This window comes from Pagrus pagrus, assembly GCF_965226575.1.
Source record: "Pagrus pagrus genome assembly, chromosome: 7".
In the NCBI taxonomy this organism is placed as follows: domain Eukaryota; kingdom Metazoa; phylum Chordata; class Actinopteri; order Spariformes; family Sparidae; genus Pagrus; species Pagrus pagrus.
The window spans coordinates 28643052-28655855 of NC_140191.1; the positions used below are offsets into that span (position 1 = coordinate 28643052).

General features: G+C 40.0%; 1 protein-coding gene across 2 annotated transcripts in view; it reads left to right on the forward strand.

Annotated features, from left to right (window-relative positions):
• Positions 1–12804, forward strand: part of LOC311260582 (low-density lipoprotein receptor class A domain-containing protein 4-like) — a 284242-nt gene that overhangs the window by 99215 nt on the left and 172223 nt on the right. The window lies entirely within an intron of this gene.

The following is a 12804-nucleotide window of genomic DNA, read 5'->3' on the forward strand; positions in this document are numbered from 1 at the left end:
GCTAATTAGATCTTGTGGATTTAATCATCCGATTTTAAATATATGATGAAGCACATTACAGGAAGATCCCTTTTGGTTTGTTTGCAAGATTCACTGATTGTTACAGTTGTGGCCTTAAGTAGAAGTAGTCTAATTAAATATATGTGCATAAGATTTTTTATTGTTGAAAGCAAGAGACAGTGAACATTTGCTGTTAATTTAGAGCGTTAGATTGAAACTGCCTTATCTTAGTATTTTTAAAATGAACCCATGTTTTAGTGCCTGTGATTGTGTGTGGTAAAACCTTAAAATATAAAATTGTATCATTATTCAAATGCCTGACTACTCTTCATCGTTAATGAGTGTCTGCATGTGAAGGCTTTCAGCATGGATGATTGTGCATAAGTGTAACTAGAATGTGCAATTTTGCATCCATATATGCGGGTTTGAGTGCAATGTGTGAGTACGTTTGTGTGTGTGCATACATTTTCAAAAGTCTGCATGTCTCCGCATCTTCTTTCATGATTGTGTGTTGTCTGAGGAATTCATTTCCTTCCAGACAGTCATTCAGAACTCTCTCTGGGGAGGCGGGTAGCTCTGTTTGGCTGTTCTGCATGATTTTCTTCGTACTGTTTTTTTAGTTTTTAGTTTTCCATTCAGAGGGAATGAGATAGATTTTGCTGTGTGACTGCAGCTTGTAATGTCTCTGCGTAATGTTTACATACTTATTTGTATGGCATGCAAGTTTGGACTCCATTGCCTTTTAAGAGATGTTAGCAAAAGTATTTTTTTTAAAATCACAATCTATGCATGTAAAAACTGTCAGATTAAACATAATATCCATGTTAAACATGGAAAAAAAAGTAAGTTTATTCCAGTCTTTTGTTCCCTTGGCACCCTATGCTAACTGTGTGTTTACTAAAATTCAGTGCCCAGAAAGCATGTGAAAGGTCCTAAACGGCACACAGTATGTTCATGTTTACCAACCTATATGCTCTGTGGAGCTTTATGAAGAAATGAGAGAAACAACACACCATACATCTCGTATACACAGCGAGATGGGTCTGGTCCTGCAGTCCATCAGTGTCTATGCTGGATCCGTTCTTGCCTTGTGAAGCAGCTGGATTTGTGAGGACTAGTGAATGCGTAATTAATAAGGAACTACAGGCAGCAATGGGCGTGGTTTAGTTGTGACGACCAGCAATTTTGATGATTTGAAAAGAACAATGGTGGCTCCTCAAGAGTTGGTGTTGGTGCTATATTTATGATGGGTGAAAGTAACAAAAATGAAATCATGAACGTGATAGAAATTCAGAGGGATTGAAAAATAGAGGGGTAAAAGGGACATAGGTGGCTGATTCTGTTCAAAAAAGCAGTCAGTTGTCTAGCTGGCAGCCCGCTAACATTAGACAACAAGAGGGAGGGAGGAAGGTGAAATTCGGTGTGGTCTGTGCCCACAGCTGGGGGCCTCTTCCTGGCTAGCCTCCTGCTCACACACCCCTCTGTGCCCTGTCCGCTGGAAAACCAGAGGGAGGGAGCCCTGAGTATATCGACCACAATGACTTTAAAGTTTAATCAAACCACAAATGAGACAAGAATTAGCTTGCTAGCGTGCTGTTAGATACATCACACTGACACCAGACACCCATATACAGTTATGTCTCTTTCATGTGGTTGGCCAGCAACGATGCTAATACGCTGATTGTGAGCTGTTGCTTAGATTAACGGGTGGAAACTTGGGGAAACACGTTACAGTAGATTTAATTTTTTAATTACGTTAAAAAAGAACCGCACAGATCTCAACGTGATGATATGTACCTTCACGCCTCTTTTGGTTCCGCATCGCTGGCGTGCTGTATGAAAAGACACACTGGAGCCTCTTCATGCCGGCGCTGCTCGGTTCAGCGTGAAAAGGGCTTAAGTATTTTTTCCGTGCCTGCCATTTTCCAAACAGTTTCCAGCACCACCATTCCAGATAGTTCTGTGTAACAACAGTCTCGTATGTCAGGTTAGATCTGCTCAGCTACAGTGACACTGTGTCAAAGACTTCTGAGTGCGCAGTCTAAGATGCTTCTGGTCACAGCTTTGTGCATTAGCGCAGCTCATTAAATGGCCATTGTAGACAACTGCATGGGTTAAAATGGAACAATCGACAATGAATGGATAACAATAGAACAGAGCTCAATTGCGTCCTTTGTAGACAGGGTTTAAGTGGGGCTGCACACCAAATGGCAAGGACAACGCTGGACAGAGGAAGGTCATTTTTCTCAAGATTGAATGAGCAACTGATTTTCTGATATTTTTTGTATTTATTGATAAAAATTAACTTTCTTTGACCCCAAGTCTGCCGACTTCTGTAAGGTGTGTTTAGTGGTATGCTGGCATACAGGAGGTTGTGTTTTATTGGTGCCAATTTTGACTTCTAAAGGTTAGCGCAAAAACTTTTCCTCTGACAGGAATCATATCATATCCTATTTTCCCCTACATTCAAGGTTTGACTGGCGAATAGTTCTCACGGCTCAACATAGTGAGGAGAAATCTAAAATGTTATTGACAACGTTAATGGTGCAATTTTTATATGAAAAGTTGGTGTCCGAGTCTCATTCCCAAAACGTCCAAAACTGACGCTTTGGGACCCCAAAGTGTCAGTTTTTGACGAGTTGGTAATGAGACTCAAAAATCTACTTTTCTTACAACTAGCTCCTTTAAAGATTGGATTTTTTAAATCTGTGAATCAATTCTTACAGTTGGCCCTATTGAATTATAAAGCTGCTGTGAGTGACGTTAAGACACAATGGCTCCAGCTTTGTAATTCATTTGCCACCAGTTTAGACTCACATGCACTTGAAAGCCGAGTATCAGTGGCAAGGTGAGAAAAAGGTTTTGCATTTCCCTTTTCACTTTCAGGTAATTTATTCTCTTCCTCCTCTCGGCAAAGATTTCAAGGCAGTGATCATTCACAACGCCAGGCAAATGTAGTCAATCGACAGCCACACAGCAGGCCATTCTTCTCTCTTGCAGTCTTACTATGTCAATAAACTAATAAGAGATTACCATAAAAATCCTGTTGTGTGTTGCTGTGGTAGCCAGTCCAGTGAAAGTAGTTAATAGTATTACCAGAAGCAGGCCTGTGCTGGTGGCCATGTAACAAACTGTGATGGTACCCAGGCCCTCTGCAGCTTACCACTTAACGTCCACTTTACATCTATTCTTTGGCTCAATAAAATGACATCATGCGTACGAGTGCAGTGTTTATGCCTGCAGACAATCTCTGTTCTGATTTCTCCTCTAATCCATCCAGTCTTTTCCAATCTTTTGTCTGGGTTTGATGCTAAGAACAGCTAGCCAATCCGCCGGGGTTCTAAACAGAACATCAGGAGACATTTTAAGCAAATCCTTGGAGAGGCCTTGGGGAAGAGCCTTTGATCAGCTGTCTCTTTATGGAAGTGTAGACTAATTTTGCCCGATGGCTCTCGTCTCTTTATAGTCTTTGTGTTGAGCCCATATGTCAGTATGGATTGTCAGATTATATTGCCTGCATATCGCTTTTAAGCGCATCTGCACTTGTCCATACCACACAAAACGCAGACATTCAAGCTTTGTTTACTGGTATATGCTTATTGACTTTTTTCCCTGTTGCCTAATATGTCTGTCTGTCCTGTGTGGTTTTGTTCTCTGCTGCCTTTTCTTTGTTCTTCTTTGTTGTGAGTGACTGTTAAAAGTTAAACATCTGGATGGGAGCAGCAACCTGTCAGATTAAAAGTAGCCCATGCCTGTCTTTGCAGCTGTTGAGACAGCAGAGCATTTTCAACCTTCCACGTTACTGACGTCAACTACCTGTCTGTCTCTTTTACAGTCTCTCTGTGTGTCTGTGTGCGTGTCACCATCACTGCCCCACATCCTGTCGATCTGTCTGTCTGTGCGTCTGGCCTCTCGACACTGGAGTTGATGCATAGGAAGAATAAGCCTGTCAGATTTGTCACACTCGGCTGGCAGTCAGCGTGACACGGAGCCAGATCAGACAAAGATGTGACGAATGACGCCTTCAGCCTACCTTTGTTTGCTTTTGCTTTTCCAGTCATTTTGTGCATCATTTCACACTTCCAGGTGTCTTTTTTTCCTGTGGCAAGTGATGTATTAGATAATTCCTTCAAAAGAATTTTTTTTTAAATTTTTTTTAGGCATATCGGCTTTATTACTTAAGAAAGGTAGAGGATGATACACCAGTGATTTTATGAGTGCGTGACAGTTTACCAAGTTAACAGGAGAAAAATGACTTTTTGAAATGAAACCAACACAAAGTCCAAATAAACAGCTTTATTTAATTCTGATTAAGTGTTTTCAGTCTTGAGGCAGTTAAACCTATGGTAGTTCAGTTGGGTAAAATAAGCAGATGAGGAGTGTGTTTAATTCTCGAAGAGGACAACCCAAATCTAAGCATTTTTGGACTCTATATCATAGAAGGTATTGTCCTACTTCATATTGTGAATAGCAGTTAAAAGGTCAACTGTGTAGGATTTTGGTGGATTTATTGGTAGAAATGGAATATAATATTCCAAATTATGTTTTTATCAGTGTACAATAACCTGATACTAGAATGGTCTGCTCCAGCAACAGCCGAGGCCAGAGGTTTTCCGGTTGTCCTTCTGTGCGTCCACCTGTCCCATTCCTGTGAACGCAATATCTCAGAAAAGGATTGCAGGAATTTCTTCAAATTTGGCTCGAATGTTCACTTGGTCTAAAGGATGAACTCATTAGATTTTGGTGCTGAAAACTCAAAGGTCAAGGTCGTTGTGGCCCTATGGCATACCATTTTTTTGATCGCCATATTTCAGGAATGCCTTGAGGGAATTTCTTCAAATTTGGCACAAACATCTATTTGCATGTATGGATGGACTGATTAGATTTTAGTGGTCAAAGGTCAAGGTCACTGTGACCTCATAAAACGCATGTTTGGTCATTATTCAGCAATTCATATGATAAGTATGAAAAACACTTTTATACAAATGTCTAATAGGATGAAATGACTAAGTGATGACATTTTATATCTAAAAGATCAAACGTCAACTTGACCATAACATTCTGCAAAAAACATTCTAGTCATTATTCAAGAACACAGTTTAGGAACAACAACTAAATGAGTCATTTAGATCTTTCTGGGTTGTGCCATGTTGCAGGGGGGTATTCAGTTGGTATGAGTCAACATCAATTTGATGGTATCATGGAGTAAGGAGCAAGACATGACTATAGTGAAGCAGGTGGAGCCTGCTGATTTGAAGGACAGATGGGGCAAGGGCAGGGAAAAAACTGCTGTTGACACAAATTCAAAACTCTTTAGGTAAACATGTTGATGAAGGTTCTCGATCATCCAGGTCATGGTAAATCTAATCCTTCGTAGACATGTTTCAGTTTCTTGAAGATGCTTCACCTCTCATCCACGAGGCTTCTTCAGTTCTAACTAACTGGAGGAGTTGCAGGCTTTTAAACTCTGTGTGGGAGTGTCCTTACAGAGTCGCTAAGGACACGTGTGAGCTCTGAGGCTCAGAGTGGTTAGGGCCCTTTTGGGTTGTTGACCCAACCAGCCTTCATGTGGGTTGCTAGGGCAAGGTGAGCAAAGGTGTGAATGGTTGTTAAGCTGTCTGGGGAAGGAACTCAGTACTGCATTGTAGGTAGGTAAACCATGAGTCATGGGTCTATAGAACACAATTGTTATGTACTATATTATTACTAATATATAAAATAGAAACTGAACATCAGTTCAACAATCAGCCCTCAACTGACAGTAAGGGCTGATTTCTCTAGAGGGACATGTGTTTTATAAAAATACAAAAAATCTACATAACACAACAAATACATGAGGAAACATGTTTTCAACAACAGTCAAAGAATTCAGTAAAATGAAGAAATAACACAAACAATCCCACTGTATTAAAAAAGTGACAAACTGGTTGATTATTGGGGGATTTATCCCTGTGCATACAGTAACTTAAAGCTGTTGTCTTTGTTACCTGTCCTTGTAAGACCAACAGTGGGCTGAGTCGTCACTGAGGTGTGGGAAAGTTGCTGCTGGGGTTTTCTTAACTGCAGCCTGGCCACAAGCCAAGCTTGTCTAACTGGAGTACAGTATGGATGGGCCTAATGAAGCAGACTAAAGTGGATCTACCATTAATCATTTGGGGTCTCGTATAATCTTCATTTATTCATGTGTGACAGAGTGGCTGTGTCCTTAAACGACCTTTCATCTGATGCCAGCATACACGTACTTTAGTGTACATCATCAAAAAATGCTACCACTTCAAATATAGACTATTTGTCCTGACATAGATCAGATGTCACTTCTGTGTAATATAAGATCATCAAGTATGCCAAAATGATATGTACTATGAATGCTTGATCAATTCCTGTATTATTAATACCCTAAACCTTTGATCATGTCCCATCTCCTGGATAGGGATCTTGTACTATTTCTATACACACATCAGGGCAAGTACCGAAAGTCGACAAGTTGCTGTTATTGACACTTTACATAAATTCCCTGGCCCTGCAGAGGACCAAGATGTTTGCCAAAAGGGGATTAATAATTTGTATGATTATAATCAGTATCGTTTGATTGTTATTTGTAATTCTGACCCTCTATATGTCACCTGTAGTTGTCATGTTGTTGCTCATTGTGAGGTGGTTAATGTAATAATCCAGAATTGCTAAAAAAACTAAAAGGGAAACAGAAACATTAATCTGTGTTTTCATAAATTCTTTCACAGATGTATTTGGTCTCTAATGATTTAATACAGCTGTTGATTGATTCTGCAAGCTAGCTAGTACAGTAACAATAGTAAAAACATATTACACAGTTCTTCATCACTTGAAGTGTTGCAGACAGGTCCAGTTTTTTTTTTCTCTATTTCTCCATTATCTAGTTGAGCTATTGTTGTAACCAATCTCTAACACGCCATCCATGTTAAGTACCTTCATCAGTAACTGCAGGCCACTGTCTAACGCTGTCAGCTGACTACCCATGCTGTTGTCAGTGTCAGCAGGGACCAGCAGACGCAGTCACTCCGATGTGTCACCTCAGTAATGGAGGCACTGCTTGATGGCGGAAAACACAATTTGGTGGAATGTGTCTATATTTGCTTTACTGCCATTTTTCTGGGAGAATATAACTTGTTTACCCGGTAAACATGCAGAGGAGGCAAAAGTCCTTTTTTCAGCCTCAGGTTGTGTCTGCAAACAATCGAGAAAATGGGGTGGACTCTATGTGGCCTGAGAGGCAAATTTCAGGGCAACAAAACGCATAGAAGTACTCCCTGCTGCTCCTAATGATTAATTGAACTGAATTGATTGAGTTTAGCATATCAACATTTTTATCAATTTCTTTCATCTGGATTTTGACAGCTGGATCATAAAAGAACACCCACACATGTTCTGGCAACCAGATCCGGACCACCTGTGGACCGTAACTCATTGCTGTATTTGGGCCGAATGTTAGTGGGCTGTGTGGGACATGTTGGACAAAAATAGTTTTTTTTTTAAAGTAAGATTGACACGACCCCCAGTTTTGAGCTCACAAGCACAGTTTATCATATTTGATGAGTGTCAGAGCTGTTTATCTTAAATGACCTTACCGACTGTTGTCTTGATCCATGCATCGTTTGGTTCCTTTAGAAGGACCCTTTTTGAAAAATAAGAATCAGGATGATTTTTTTAGCAGTCAAACCAGAAGACACCGCCTGTGGGGCTTATTCAGCAGCGTGTGTGTGTTTTTTTTTGTCACATACTGTGTGCCCACAGTTGTCCTCATATTTGAATCCAAAGAAATACAATTAAATATCCCCGTCAGTTGTTTAGAATCTCTCAGACATCCACATAGTTTGATTGTCCAGCTGTGACACGTTTGATATTTCCTCAGAGCGACACTGTTGAGATAGGAGCAGACCACATATACACAGTCCATGAGAGCTACATATTTTAAGTTACTCTTTTTCTTCCACCTCTGTTGCAGCAGATCTCTGAATCACCTCAGTAGCCCTAGTTCTTGGTTTGTTATGCAATGGCATTCTTAGCATGCTTACATTTTCAGTGTAACAGATGCGACCGGCCCCATGGTTTTAAGGTCTGTTCCCCAATCCATGTTTGTCTGCCTGACTGCTGTCTCACTGATAAGCACATGTCCCTGTGTGACCCAGCGGAGGAGTCAGAGCTGACTGTTAGAGTTTATAGTTATACCCGTATGTTACATCGGCAGACAGATACAACATGCAGAAACACTCAGATACTTAATGCTATGAACTCTCCATACTTTACCCACTTCAGGGAGGTCAGAGGTCACGCACAGCCCAATAACAGCAGGGCTGTAGCTGGTAGAGCTTCAATGTCTGGCTTAAGAACACTTAACTAGACTATATACTTATCATTATGAAGGTTTGTATGTTCCTTTCTCTTGAGGCCACTTTGCAGTGTTATTTGTATTATATTTGTTCATTTTAAGGCAAACAGACACCAACACAAATGTAGTATGTTTGATAGAGAAGATTCTACATCAGGTTTTGATGTTGTCTGATTGAAAACATTTTGAATAGATTCCAACTTAACTGTTTACAAGGGTGCTTAATTAGTTGATTAGATAAGGTGTGTGTTTACGTGCCCAAAAGCATTTAATCAGAATATAACTTTTTGACATTTAGTGACTCAAAGTAGTTCCACCCATTGTGAAGCACCAAATTTGCCAGAAATATAACAGAAGAATGGGAACAATATATATATTTTTCCAACTCTATTGAGAAAATTCAATTCATTCATTCATTCTTTTAATACAATTTTCAAGAAGGACGCACATTGTGTCCTCACAGCAATGCTTGCGATCTGGTGCGGTGGATTCAAGCTTCATTCATCTTATGTGAGTAATGCATTTCTAGCCTTTTGACCATCTTGGCGTTCAACAATCCTTAAATCTTTAAAGATCTCCAACAAAAAACCTGTATCAGCCACAGACCAGCTCTTCTTTGCTGCTGCCATGTTTCTGCCCCTCTCAGAATCAATGTCACCTGATGTTTCCCCCACATGAGGCGAACATGCGCAGAAACAATATATTCATTCCAGAGAGAATCTATCAGATTAAGCATTTACATGGTAATTAGGCAGTAATCTTTTCATATTGGATTGTCAAAGGTTAAATGCCAGACTGGATTAGTCTCTTCTAACTGAGGTGGTATTATGAGGCATTTTTGTTGTGACTGGACTATTACTCTGATTATTAGTGGAATATTGGGGTCCATGTAAACGCAGCAAATATAAAGTTATTTTTCTCCAAATAAATAAATGCAATGATGTGGGCCAACCAAGAGCAGCTGCAGAAAAAATAGTAGCAATACAAATATGGCAAAGATGAGAAGTAATCACAGTAAAATCACAGTTTGACTGCAATTATGTTGCTTAGCTTTTGGTCTGTGTTTCTGAGTTCAGTCTTTGCACCTGTTGGATAATTGTTCTCGGGTTGGACAGATCTTTTAAACCATTCTAGAAGGGTCTGGTGTTGGGTTTATTGAGTTTAGTTGGTGGGCTTACGAATGAGGATGTCATCTTTCTGTGAAACCCTATTCCTGGAAAGTACAATATTAATTTTTTTTCCCCCCAGTGACTGCATTATGCTCAAAGGCAAGGGTTTTTTTGTTAATGAATGACAGGCTACAGTTAGGTGCCGTATTGGTGTGAAAGGTACAGGACTTTGGCTTCAGAGTCCGTGGTTAACATCTTGAACTGACTTTGGGTTACATGCTGGTATTCCGACATACCAAAATTCCGACATACCGCCATTCCTACATGTCACCATTCCGACATACCACTATTCCGACAAGCGAACGTCCCGGCATTCCGACAAAGTTTCAACGTAATCCGCAACCCATAACCCTATCCCTAACTCTAACCCATTTAAAAGATGTGTCGGAATGGCAAGACATTTAAAAAAGAAATAAATACCACCATTCCGACCTTGGGAGGCAAAAAATGTCGAAATGATGGGATGTTTCATTAAAGGTTTAAGTGTTGCCATTCCGACAATTATGGCCTAATGTCGGAATGGCCGTTGCCTCCCCTGACTTTGGTGGTCTCCTCTAGCGCCACCATGAAGTTCACATTTCAAGTTTTGACTGAAATATTTTAACAAGTGTTGGATGGATTTGCAACATCCATTCACCTCCCTTTGTAATCACTTTGTTGCTCCTCTGACTAATGACAGTCCCATCTGCCTCAGCTGTACTATGTTCTTAGCAAATAAGCACATGTTAGCAAGCCAATATGCTAAACTAGGATGTGAACATGGTATAAAATTATATCTGCTTAACATCAGCAGGTTAGAATACAGACATTAGCATTTAGCTCAAAGCCTGACTTTTATAGACAGTATGGTTTAATGTATAGTCTTTAAGACAGTACTTGGCTGAGACTATACTGACCAATGTACAGCACCAGAGCTGTGCCATTGTGCTCATGGTATTACAGTGCTTGAACAAATAACACATCCTTTATATCTGTTATTATAGCTGTTTCTATTATTTCAATGACAACTTTGACAGAATGAATAGTAAAAGTGCTTTATTTTCCCTTTTCTATTTCAAATAAAGGTGACTCTGCCGCTGTGGTGCTTCCAGACTTTAGTGTCCTCTAGATTGCTCAGACATTGAAGTCTTTCAGCCAGATACATACAGAGACAGCAGACCAGGAAGTGTCCTTAAATGACCAGAGCATGGACAAACATCCACCTTGAGCCTCAAATCCCGTCGTCAAACAGTAAACAACATGTTCCACAGCCTGTCATGACAGCTAGCTGTCCTCAGCTGACCCAGCAGACAGACAGATAGACAGACAGACAGGCACGCACACACACACACACACACACACACACACACACACACACACACACACACACACACACACACACACACACACACACACACACACACACAGCACAGTAGTAAGGATAGTTGTAGTAGTTTTTGTCCTCAGATGACCCTGCAGACAGACAGACAGGCAGTCAGTTGGGTCAGGCTGAACCGACTCTTACAGGTAGTCAGCAAAAACAACAAGTGTGTCATGCTGGAAGAATGTTTTCTTTTTTTTTTTTCGGAGGAACGATCTGTCCACCTGATGAGTTATCAAAGGCTTGTGCAGTTCAATAGTTGTATGTGAAATATAATATAATATTAACAATCTAACATTTATAGTTTAATGGAATGAGAATGAGAAAGTCCCTAATCCCAGACTCCTGAATAGAGCATACAGTATGATGTTTTAATTTTTCCACCAGAATAGAGTGGTAAAGTCACACTATACAATAATGTCCTTATCAACTACTGGAATATGCACACACTGCACAAATCACAATCTCTTTAATTGCTGTTTCTTGCTGTATTGCTGCTCTGTAGTTGCTCTGAAAAGAATAAATTATAAAATGCTCTGCCATTAGATTAAATAAAGGTAAAAACAATTTGGGGACTTCTGCCCTTTTCCCTAAGTTTCATAGATACATTATTTACTTCACCACTTTTCCTTTTTTTACTCTGCCAGATTTTGCTAGTGTTACTTTGTCAAAATAGCATATGACAAACTAACTCATTATGTATGTCATTATGTACAAACTAACTCATTATGTAGGTTCATCATGTGTTTTTGGTTGAAACCTCTTGTTAATCCACATTTGATAGTGATTTCTAAATTGGGGTCTTGAGGCCAGCAGGGGTCCTTAATGGGAATGGGAATATTTTCCTACTTATTTCACTGCTTACAAGAAGTTACAGAGAATATATAAGGTCAGGATGATATTTAAAGGTTTGATGTTTTGATTGTGATGTGACAGTACTGTGATACTGGAAGATCTTGCCATACTGCAGTAGCTGTCCCTTTCATTATTCTGGTTATGTAAAACCTCTGTGAGCAATGTTGCAAACCAGTGAACTGGACTGCGCTATGATATCATCAGATTTTTAGATGATCTTTGCATCACTGTGATGTCAGACATACCTGACTGTTTTTCAACTGATCCTGCAGAATCCGTGCTACTAGTAAAACATACTAATATCACATTGTGTTTTGGTATGGAATTGTTAAAGGAGAAGTATTACCACAAAGGATTTTATCCATACCTCCAACCCCTAAACCCTAATATGTCACTGTCCCCCATGATCCCATTTCCATCTCCATAATGCCATATGTAATCAAAAGATAGTAAATCATATAGACAAAGCCTTACTGAATGTGTGTTTGGGGCTCAATAACCAATGAATCCACATGAGCGCTCTGTAGTGTCTTTCTTCCATTACAGCTGTACCGCTGACATCAATACAAGCAGAACCTGCTGATTATAAGATCACAATCACCAGATGTTTCTTCTGATATTGTTCTTCTCAATATTAAACATAGGATTACTGTGCGATAACTCTCCTCTAATGCTGTAATCAATTAGTCCAGTGTGGCAGCCTCCTCTCCTCTCCTCTCCTGGACTTCCCTTTCTGTCATCTCCTGTCCTCTCCTTCTTGGTCCTCTCCTCTTTTTTCATATCATCTCCTCTCCTTTACTAATATCTTGTGTTCTCTTTTTTCTTTTCTTCTGTTTCTCTTTCTGTTTATTTGCTTCCTCTCTTGTTACCCTTTCCTTTCCTTTCCTTTTCTATTTGTCAGGGCGCCAGCTGTTGTGTGTATCCTTACTGCGATAAGACTTGATAAGAACAGGCAAACGGAGCCAAGATAAGACTAGCTAACTGAGATCTGTCGAGCCTTTCCAAACCTCAGACAGGGCGTGTGTTTGTTTACCGTCTGTCTGCAAATTCCTCCC